Source organism: Cherax quadricarinatus, chromosome 68 (assembly GCF_038502225.1).
Source record: "Cherax quadricarinatus isolate ZL_2023a chromosome 68, ASM3850222v1, whole genome shotgun sequence".
In the NCBI taxonomy this organism is placed as follows: Eukaryota; Metazoa; Arthropoda; class Malacostraca; order Decapoda; family Parastacidae; genus Cherax; species Cherax quadricarinatus.
This window is the reverse complement of record NC_091359.1, coordinates 3,057,058-3,067,057: the sequence shown is the minus strand read 5'-3', so window position 1 is coordinate 3,067,057 and position 10,000 is coordinate 3,057,058. Positions and strand designations below refer to the sequence as shown.

General features: G+C 51.0%; 1 protein-coding gene across 5 annotated transcripts in view; it reads left to right on the top strand.

Moving 5' to 3' along the window:
• Window positions 1-10,000, top strand: part of LOC128697830 (collagen alpha-1(I) chain) — a 596,471-nt gene that overhangs the window by 503,728 nt on the left and 82,743 nt on the right. For all 5 annotated transcript variants that reach the window (XM_053789760.2, XM_053789762.2, XM_053789761.2 and 2 more), the window contains one exon: window positions 6,275-6,347. The gene's annotated coding sequence lies outside the window, so the exon portion shown is untranslated. The remainder of the gene's footprint in view (window positions 1-6,274; window positions 6,348-10,000) is intronic.

The following is a 10,000-nucleotide window of genomic DNA, read 5'->3' as shown; positions in this document are numbered from 1 at the left end:
ACAGCCCGGCTGACTAGCGTTACTCTCTAGAAACCTGTCCAGTTCTTTCTAGAAGACAGGTCTAGACTTGTGGGTAATTCCCCTTCATTAAAACTGTTGCATCCTCTCTCTACACACTTTTAGGAATAAGTTATTTTTTTTATTAACACATACGCTGTTTCCCACTAAGGTACGCTGACCCTAAAATGAAGAAGCACTTTCATCATCATTCACTCCATCACTGTCTTTCGAGAGGTGTGTAGATACTACAGTTCCAAAACTGCAACATGTCTCCACACCTGTCCCTCAGGGTGCAGGCACTGTACCTCCTACCTCCAGGACTCAAGTCCTGCAGGTGGATAATGCAGTTCAAACTAGGATAAAATGGGGAGAGAGGAGCGGATACTCGACCCCCTTATCCCCTGCCCCGTCACAAACATTAGTCTGTGTGAAGAAAATACACAACAGTAACAGTTCGGTTGATCAGGCCCTGATGCACTGCGAGGCTTGGTCATGGACCGGGCCGCGGGGGCGTTGACCCCCGGAATACCCTCCAGGTAGACTCCAGTTTACAAAAGATTTTATTTCCCAAGTCATAAGTTAAGCTCTACACAACATAAGAGCTTGTTAAACAGCCTGTTTGTTTTGTGTCGTGTGTGTGTGTGTGTGTGTGTGTGTGTGTGTGTGTGTGTGTGTGTGTGTGTGTGTGTGTGTGTGTGTGTGTGTGTGTGTGTGTGTGTGTGCTCACCTAGTTGAGGTTGCAGGGGTCGAGTCCGAGCTCCTGGCCCCTGGTGTGTGTGTGTACACACATATCAGGTCAGCTCCAGGTAAGTCCCTCTCCCTCCTTCCCTTCCTCTAGCAAGCGGCAGGGAGGTCAGGTTGCTGTGAACTAGGTGTCCCTACCACTAACAGCCTGGTTGATCACATCAGTCAGTAGGGGGCGTTAATCCCCCCAGAAACTGTCTTGAGGTAATCTTCAAGGAACTACCTCTTTAATCTGTGTTAGTTATTATAACAGCAGTGTTGTGTTGACATGTTATGTACTGTGAATGTTTGAAGTTTCTGAGGTGTGTTGTGTGTGTGATAAGTCGGTGAGGCTGGCGGCTGGTAAGGCGCTTCTATGTTACCTTTACCAAGATCACGTTTTGTAGCAGTGGCAGCAGCAGTAGCAGCAGCAGTGGCAGCAGCAGTGGCAGCAGCAGTGACAGCAGCAGTGGCAGCAGCAGTGGCAGCAGCAGTGGCAGCAGCAGTAGCAGCAGCAGTGGCAGTAGCAGCAGCAGCAGCAGTGGCAGCAGCAGTGACAGCAGCAGTAGCAGCAGCAGTGGCAGGGCGGTGGCGGCGGCGGTGGCGGCAGCGGTGGCGGCAGGCGGTGGCGGCGGCGGTGGCGGCGGCGGTGGCAGGCGGCGGTAGGCGGCAGGCGGTGGCGGCAGCAGGTGACGGCGGCGGTGGCGGCGGCGGTGACAGGCGGCGGTAGGCAGGCGGTAGCGGCAGGCGGTGGCGGCAGGCGGTGGCGGCGGCGGTGGCGGCGGCGGTGACGGCAGGCGGTGGCGGTAGCGGCGGCGGTGGCGGCGGCGGTGACGGCAGGCGGTGGCGGCGGCGGTGACGGCGGCGGTGGCAGGCGGCGGTGGCGGCGGCGGTGGCGGCGGCGGTGGCGGCGGCGGTGGCGGTGGCAGCGGCGGCAGCGGCGGTGGCGGCGGCAGGTGGCGGCGGCGGTGGCGGCAGGCGGTGGCGGTGGCAGGCAGCGGCGGCGGTGGCGGCAGCGGTGGCGGCGGCGGTGGCAGGCGGCAGCGGCAGCGGTGGCGGCAGGCGGTGGCGGCAGCAGGCGGCGGTGGCGGCGGCAGCGGCAGGCGGTAGCCGGCGGTGGCGGCGGCGGTGGCGGCGCGGCGGCAGGTGGCGGCAGGCGGTGGCGGCAGCGGTGGCGGCAGGCAGGCGGCGGCGGTGGCGGCAGCGGTGGCGGCAGGCGGCGGCGGTGGCGGCAGGCAGGCGGCGGTGGCGGCGGCGGTGGCGGCAGGCGGTGGCGGCAGGCGGCGGCGGTGGCGGCAGCGGTGGCGGCAGGCGGCGGCGGTGGCGGCAGCGGCGGCGGCGGTGACAGGCGGCGGCGGTGGCGGTAGGCGGCGGCGGTGGCGGCGGCGGTGGCGGCAGCGGCAGGCGGCGGCAGGCGGCGGCAGGTAGGCGGCAGGCGGTGGCGGCAGCGGTGGCGGCAGCGGCGGTAGTGGATAGCGGCAGGCGGCAGCGGCGGCGGCAGGCGGTAGCAGGCGGCGGCGGCAGGCAGGCGGTGGCAGCGGCAGGCGGCGGTGGCAGGTAGTGGCAGGCGGCGGCGGCGGTGGCGGTAGGTGGCGGCGGTGGTAGCGGCAGGCGGCGGCGGCAGCGGTGGCGGCGCGGCAGGCGGCGGCGGCGGAGGCGGCGGCGGCGGCAGGCGGCGGTGGCGGCAGCGGTGGCGGCAGGCGGTGGCAGGCGGTGGCAGGCGGCAGTGGCAGCGGCAGGCAGGCAGGCGGCGGCGGTGGCGGCGGCGGTGGCGGCGGCGGTAGGCAGGCAGCGGCGGCAGGCGGTGGCAGCGGCGGCGGTGGCAGCGGCAGCGGCGGCGGCAGTGGCAGCGGCAGGTGGCAGCAGCAGTAGCAGCTGAACTGTTATTATTATTATTACAGTAGTATTAGTAGTAGTTGAAGTTGTTGTAAATGTTGTGTTGTTGTGGTGTTGTTGTATTGGTGTTGTGTTGTTGTGGTGTTGTGTTGTTGTGTTGTTGTTGTGGTGTTGTGTTGTTGTGTTGTTGTGGTGTTGTTGTGTTGTTGTGGTGTTGTTGTGGTGGTGTTGTGTTGTGGTGTTGTGTTGTTGTGGTGTTGTTGTGTTGTGGTGTTGTGTTGTGTTGTTGGTAGTTGTTGTTGTTATTGTGTGTTGTTAGTTGTGTGAGTGTGGTTGTTGTGTTATTTGTGTTGTTGTGTTGTTGTGGTGTTGTTGTGAATTGTTGTTGTAAGTTGTTGTTGTGTTGTTGTTGGTGTTGTTGTGTTGTGTGTTGTTGTTGTGTTGTTGTGTTGTGTTGTTGTGTTGTTGGTGTTGTTGTTGTTGTTGTGGTGTTGTTGTGTTGTGTGTTGTTGTTGGTGTGTGTGCTGTTGTGTGTGTGTTGTTGGTGTTTGTGTTGTGTGTGTGTTGTTGTGTTGTTGTTGTGTTGTTGTTGTGTTGTATTTGTTGTGGTGTTTTGTTGTGTTGTGTTGTTTTCTTGTTGTTTTGTTGTTGTTGTAGTTGTTGTTGTTGTGTTGTGTGTTGTGTTGTTGTTGTTGTTGTTGTGTGTTGTTGTTGTTGTGTGTGTAATTGTTGTTGTGTTGTTGTGGTGTTGTGTTGTTGTGGTGTTGTGGTGTTGTGGTGTTGTGTTGTGGTGTTGTGGTGTTGTTGTGGTGTTGTTGTGTTGTGGTGTTGTGTTGTTGTGGTGTTGTGGTGTTGTGGTGTTGTTGTGGTGTTGTGTTGTTGTTGTGGTGTTGTGTTGTTGTGGTGTTGTGTTGTTGTGGTGTTGTGTTGTTGTGGTGTTGTTGTGTTGTGTTGTGGTGTTGTGGTGTTGTGTTGTTGTGGTGTTGTTGTGTTGTTGTGTTGTGGTGTTGTGTTGTTGTGGTGTTGTTGTGTTGTGGTGTTGTGGTGTTGTGTTGTGGTGTTGTGTTGTTGTGTTGTGGTGTTGTTGTGGTGTTGTGTTGTTGTGGTGTTGTGTTGTGGTGTTGTTGTGGTGTTGTGTTGTTGTGGTGTTGTGGTGTTGTTGTGGTGTTGTGTTGTTGTGGTGTTGTTGTGGTGTTGTGTTGTTGTGGTGTTGTGTTGTTGTGGTGTTGTTGTGGTGTTGTGTTGTTGTGGTGTTGTTGTGGTGTTGTGGTGTTGTTGTGTTGTTGTGGTGTTGTGGTGTTGTGGTGTTGTTGTGTTGTGGTGTTGTGTTGTGGTGTTGTGGTGTTGTGGTATTGTTGTGGTGTTGTGTTGTTGTTGTGGTGTTGTTGTGGTGTTGTGTTGTTGTGGTGTTGTGGTGTTGTGGTGTTGTTGTTGTGTTGTTGTTGTGTTGTGGTGTTGTTGTTGTGGTGTTGTGGTGTTGTGTTGTTGTGTTGTTGTTGTGGTGTTGTGGTGTTGTGTTGTTGTGTTGTTGTTGTGTTGTTGTGGTGTTGTTGTTGTGTTGTTGTGGTGTTGTGGTGTTGTTGTGTTGTTGTGTTGTTGTGGTGTTGTTGTTGTGTTGTTGTGGTGTTGTGGTGTTGTTGTGTTGTTGTGTTGTGGTGTTGTTGTGTTGTTGTTGTGTTGTGGTGTTGTTGTTGTGTTGTTGTGGTGTTGTTGTTGTGGTGTTGTGTTGTGGTGTTGTTGTGTTGTTGTGGTGTTGTTGTGGTGTTGTGGTGTTGTGTTGTTGTGTTGTTGTTGTGTTGTTGTGGTGTTGTGTTGTGGTGTTGTTGTGGTGTGTTGTGGTGTTGTGGTGTTGTGGTGTTGTTGTGGTGTTGTTGTGTTGTGTTGTTGTGGTGTTGTTGTGGTGTTGTGGTGTTGTGTTGTTGTGGTGTTGTGGTGTTGTGTTGTTGTGTTGTGTTGTTGTGGTGTTGTGTTGTTGTGGTGTTGTTGTGGTGTTGTGGTGTTGTTGTGGTGGTGTTGTGTTGTTGTTGTGTTGTTGTGGTGTTGTTGTGTTGTTGTGTTGTTGTGGTGTTGTTGTGGTGTTGTTGTGGTGTGTTGTGGTGTTGTGGTGTTGTGGTGTTGTTGTGGTGTTGTGTTGTTGTGGTGTTGTTGTGGTGTTGTTGTGGTGTGTTGTGGTGTTGTTGTGGTGTTGTGGTGTTGTTGTGGTGTTGTGGTGTTGTTGTGGTGTTGTTGTGTTGTTGTGTTGTTGTGTTGTTGTGGTGTTGTTGTGGTGTTGTTGTGGTGTGTTGTGGTGTTGTGGTGTTGTTGTGTTGTGGTGTTGTGTTGTGGTGTTGTTGTGGTGTTGTTGTGGTGTTGTTGTGGTGTGTTGTGGTGTTGTTGTGTTGTGGTGTTGTTGTGTTGTGGTGTTGTTGTGGTGTTGTTGTGGTGTTGTGGTGTTGTTGTGGTGTTGTTGTGGTGTTGTTGTGGTGTTGTTGTGGTGTGTTGTGGTGTTGTTGTGTTGTGGTGTTGTTGTGTTGTGGTGTTGTTGTGGTGTTGTTGTGGTGTTGTGGTGTTGTGGTGTTGTTGTGGTGTTGTTGTTGTGTTGTTGTGGTGTTGTTGTGTTGTGTTGTTGTGGTGTTGTTGTGGTGTTGTTGTGGTGTGTTGTGGTGTTGTGGTGTTGTGGTGTTGTTGTGTTGTGGTGTTGTTGTGGTGTTGTTGTGGTGTTGTTGTGGTGTGTTGTGGTGATGTTGTGGTGTTGTGGTGTTGTTGTGTTGTTGTGTTGTTGTGGTGTGGTGTTGTGGTGTTGTTGTTGTGTTGTTGTGGTGTTGTTGTGTTGTTGTGTTGTTGTGGTGTTGTTGTGGTGTTGTTGTGGTGTGTTGTGGTGTTGTGGTGTTGTTGTGGTGTTGTGGTGTTGTTGTGGTGTTGTGGTGTGTTGTGGTGTTGTGGTGTTGTGGTGTTGTGGTGTTGTTGTGGTGTTGTGGTGTTGTTGTGGTGTTGTTGTGGTGTTGTTGTGGTGTTGTTGTGGTGTGTTGTGGTGTTGTTGTGGTGTTGTGGTGTTGTGGTGGTGTTGTTGTGGTGTTGTGGTGTTGTGGTGTTGTTGTTGTGGTGTTGTTGTGGTGTTGTGGTGTTGTTGTTGTGTTGTTGTGGTGTTGTGGTGTTGTTGTGGTGTTGTGTTGTTGTGGTGTTGTGGTGTTTTGGTGTTGTGGTGGTGTTGTGGTGTTGTGGTGTTTGGAGTGAGGTTTGTGCCAGGTGTTGTACACCCAGGATACTATGTATACTTTACACTCTTTTATACCTGACTTGTGTGTGCTGTTCTTAAAATAAAAGGTATGATTATGATGGTATAAGTGAGAGATGTACCACACTGTACCACACTGTACCACACTACCAACACCATATTTATTCTCTTGCCTGTATGTAGGTAGGTAGGTAGGTAGGAAGATAGCTAGGTAAGAAGGTGGGAAGGTAGGTAGGGAGGTAGGAAGGTAGGCAGAAAGATAGGAAGGTAGGTAAGTAGAAAGATAGGTAGGAAGGTAGTTAGAAAGGCAAGCAGGAAGGTAGGAAGATTGGTAGGTAGGCAGGAAGATAGGAAGGTAGGTAGGAAGGTAGACATGAAGGAAGGCAGGAAGTTAAGTAGGTAGGTAACTGGATTAGTGATGACTTCACAAGGTTGAGAGAGAGAGAGAGAGAGAGAGAGAGAGAGAGAGAGAGAGGTAATCATTGTATGTATCTTCCTCAGGTGTGTGGTGCTGGAAGTGATGGTCACCTCCACCACACAGTGATGACTACCGTCACCACACAACGCCACCCAGGTGAGTGCTCATAACCTCTAATTAAGTATATCAGGTCAGCTCCAGGTAAGTCCCTCTCCCTCCTTCCCTTCCTCTAGCAAGCGGCAGGGAAGTCAGGTTGCTGTGAACTAGGTGTCCCTACCACTAACAGCCTGGTTGATCACATCAGTCAGTAGGGGGCGTTAATCCCCCCAGAAACTGTCTTCAGGTAATCTTCAAGGAACTACCTCTTTAATCTGTGTTAGTTATTATAACAGCAGTGTTGTGTTGACATACCTGTTATATACACCAGTAACACCATATGTCTTCCACTTTTGTACCATGTTCTACTGCTCTGAAGTGATCTCAGGCGTGGGTGTGGGTGGGTGGGCGGGGTAGGCGTGGGCGTGGCTGTTATTTTAACATCGGTTGTGTCTGTATTTATAACCCACTACGTCGGCGAGAATCCCAAGCGATGTTTGTTTCCTCTGAACCTCTACCTCTCTCTCTCACTCTCTCTCTCTCATGTTTCTCCCATCTTTCTCTTTTCTCGTTATGACACTTTTCTTCCTTGTGCTTCTTTCTCTTGGTTTCCTCTTCGTTTGCGTTTTCTCCTCCCTCACTGGTGCCACATCCTTTAGTCATGTTCTCTGCCCCTTCCCCCTGCTCACTAGTGCCACATCATGGTGGCGCTGCTAAGATGTGAGTGCCACAACTTTAATCATGGTGGATTTAGTGGTGACAGGTTCCAACTGCTTAGATAAGGAAGGAATGAAGAACTCACGGTGAACACTGTAAATATAAGAGGTGTTCCAGAATACCAGTATCGGTGAGTACTATTTGTATCAGTATCGTTAAAAGTGGTATCTTCTCATCCCAAGTATATATATAAAACGGCAGAGCGGAAGATAATCGCCTTAATGAAACGAAAGGAACATGTGGAAGACCTGAGTGTAATAATGTCAGCTGACCTATAAGAGACGCAATATGGTAAATGTTATACCGGGATAATCATAACATTAAAACTAGTGCCAGTGGCGACACTATTCAGATCCCTTGTGCTCTCTCACCCACAGTACTGTCCAGTGTTGACTTCTCCATCCAGGCCAGAAAAGATATTAGAGCTGGAACAGATAGAACATTTAAGTTAATGGGGGCGCCTTCAAGTCCTAAATATTCTCTTACTGGGGCAGGAGAGATACGTGATAACACCATACTGGAGAGATGTGGTAGAAAATGTGAAAAAAAAAGAATAGGGAAAAGCAGGGGCGCCGTGGGCACAATAAGAGAACATTTTATCAACGTCCGAGGTCTCAGATTATTCAACATTTTACCAGAAGAAATCAGAAACAATGTTGGAACAGGTGTAGAAGTCTTCAAGAGGAAATTGGACAAGTATCTTCACCAGGTGCTAGATCAGCCAGACTGTGATGGATATGTATGGCCAGTGGGCCACAAGCAGAAACAACCTTGTTGACTAGGCAAGCACCAGACGAGCCTGGCCCAGGGCCGGGTTGCGGTAGTAGGAAAACTGTTGAACTCCTTCACAGGTATGTCAGAGGTACATCCTGCTAGGTCCTGAATCCCTGGCCCTCACATTTAAGACATTCTCGGGAACTGGCACCCTCCCCACACACACACGTGGCACCCTTACAAACATCACACTGCCCTCCCACCACATTGACTTTCCTCTTCCCTCCCTCTCCCTCACTCCTCCCTCTCCCTCTCCCTCTCCCTCTCCCTCTCCCTCTCCCCTGCCCCTCGCCTTCCCATCACGGAATGTCTCCCCTACCTGTCTGAGTTTCCGCTGCCATCCTTCCTCACCTTCCCCAGCAGACAATTTTTGCTGTTGTTGTCAAAGACGGCAGATGCTGCTGCAGTGGCATCTTGTGGCCTCCTTGTGGCCCCCTTGTGGCCCCCTTGTGGCACTTGTGACTCCTTGTGGCATTCTTGTGATCCCTTGTGGCACTTGTGTCCCCATGGGGCCCTCTTGTGGCACTCTTGTGGCCCCTTGTAACACTTATGGCCCCCTCGTGGCACTCTTGTATCTCCTTGGGGCACTCTTTTGGCCCCCTTGTGGCACTTTTGTAGCCCCCTCATCTCGGTACTCTCTCCCCCACTAATTTACATAGCCTAATCATTCTCTACCTCCCCATGTGGGTCTCTACTTCCTCTGCCGTCGTTCATGTTTCTCGTATCTCCATCTGTCTCATTACTTTCTTGTGTTGGTAGAAGTCACCCCACCAGTGAATGTCACCCACTATTGTATGTTACACAATAGTAGATGTCACCCACTAATGTGACACCAGGAGGACTCGACACTAATGACAGGTATAGGAACATAAGTAAGAAGGCCTATTGGCCTATGCTAGGCAGGTTATTGGTCTGCATGGTTTAACAGTGTGGCACTCCATTGTTTCCTGTGGGGATAGGGACCAAGACAAGGGCAGTGGGTGTGGGCAGGGAAGGGTAGTGTTAGGGCCCACCCAAACAGCCCACACCTACCTGCCACCCCATCCACCTCACATCCTCTCCTACCTGAGACTTGCTTGGTATTTCCTCCCTACTGAGGGAACTGAGCTTCACACTTGGCACAACTTACATGTTGGAAGATGCTGCGTTTGTCTCTTGTTAATTACGTGAGTCGTAGCCCCACCACCCGCTCCTACACTTGCTTGATGACCTGATCCACAAGGTCAGTAATGGTAGACTTACCGACGGAATGGTAGGTCACTGGACACAGATATAACTAATGTGGCATTTTATTGCGGCAACATGACTCACGAAATCGCAATGACACGATTGCAAACAATTCAACGTCTCGCTCTCCAGGAGATTTGTCAAGCCGTAACGGCTTGACAAAGTTTCTGGAGAGCGAAACGTTGCCACAATAAAATGTCACAGTAGTTGCATCTGTGTCCATTTACCTAACATCAACGAGGTTGTTGGTGCTAGCAGCACTTTGTCCAGCAAATACACCAAAACTTAACTAATCAAGTTCACTCTTGAAGACACCCGAGAGTCTGTTGGTAATTCCTCTGATGCATGAAAGCTGAGTATCGTCACAGTAATGACATACCATTCTGACAAGATGAGTAACACGCCTGCACCAGTTAGGACACGCCTGCACCAGTTAGGACACGCCTGCACCAATTAGGACACGCCTGCACCAGTTAGGACACGCCTGCACCAGTTTGGACACGCCTGCACCAGTTAGGACACGCTTGCACCAGTTAGGTAACCTTATGTCTGGGACTCTGAAACTGAACTGTTCTCCAGGCAGTGTTTCTAATATCTTCTGGTAAGATGTTGAAGAGTCTGGGACCCTGGATGTTGATTCGATGTTCCCATCATTTATTTTGAAGCACCGTCCGTCTTCCAGTGAGACAGGATGACCCAGAAAAAAAAGAAACTGGGATTATCGTTCATTCAATCTCAGTCTTTCAAATTCAAATGTTTATTTCTCTGTATAGATTACAATGTGTGGTTTACATCTTATAAGATAATTATAAAACAAAGTACTTATTACAAAGAAGGCCACTGTAGGCCTAGGTAGGCCTAGGCATTTCTAACATCACAGCTCAGATGACCCTCTGCACGGCAATATCTCCACGCCTCCTACAAAATGCAAGCACTGTACTTCCCACATTCACAACTAAGTCCGGCTAACCGGTTTTCTCTGAAACCCTTAATAA